Below are 906 nucleotides of genomic sequence, written 5' to 3' on the forward strand. Positions count from 1 at the left end.
CTTCATTGTGGACACAGATAATTTCTATGTGAGTCTGAGAGGAGACAGCAAAGACGTCATACTGAGGCGTTCATATGATTTATTATATGTGAGAACTCACCCGCTGGTAGACAGCCATGCCTTCAGTGAGAGGTTAAAGAGTGAAGCAGCAAAAACGTTGTTAATGGTGACATGCAGTTGGTATAGACACACTGATAACACTGATGGATGGATGGATGGATGGATGGATGGATGGATGGATGGATGGATGGATGGATGGATGGATGGATTAAAAAATGATTTTTTAAAACCTGAACAGGAACAGGAAGTCGTCTCCATGAACACTGTTAACAGTGAATTAGTGGTGTTTGAGTAACCTGACTAATATCAACAGGGACATTTGCTCAGCATAAATAAATACAACTCCCTTATTGGCCTCACTGCGCTGGGAAACCGGAGGTGCTGTAGCAAACAACACTGAAACACCATGCTGTTGTGAACAGTGACATCCTGACTGTAAAGATGGAGGCACGATGTCAGCTCCACCGAACTGAAGCGGCAGCGGTAACCTCAGACGGACAACATGAGACCAGAGGAGGAAAGTTATGTTTTTGTTTCGTGATGTTTTTGTTTTGTAATTTGCATTATTTAGTCCCTGCTCTGTCAACATCACTGTCACTGGATCAGCCTACACACTGAGAACCACCTGCTCCTTCTGATGAACACATCAAATCTAGGTTAACAGTGACAATCCTCTGTGATCCCTGTGTAGGCCTCCAGGCTGATTACTGCACAGACAGTAACTGAAGGTGGGGTGGTGGGTGTGTGTGTGTGAGTGTGTGTGCGTGTGTGAGCGTGTGTGTGTGTGTGTGTGTGTGTGTGTGTGTGTGTGTGTGTGTGTGTGTGTGTGTGTGTGTGTGAGTGTGT

This window comes from Seriola lalandi, unplaced genomic scaffold, assembly GCF_002814215.2.
Source record: "Seriola lalandi dorsalis isolate HSWRI2012SDOR001 ecotype SW California unplaced genomic scaffold, Sedor1 jcf7180002054275, whole genome shotgun sequence".
NCBI classification, from domain to species: domain Eukaryota; kingdom Metazoa; phylum Chordata; class Actinopteri; order Carangiformes; family Carangidae; genus Seriola; species Seriola lalandi.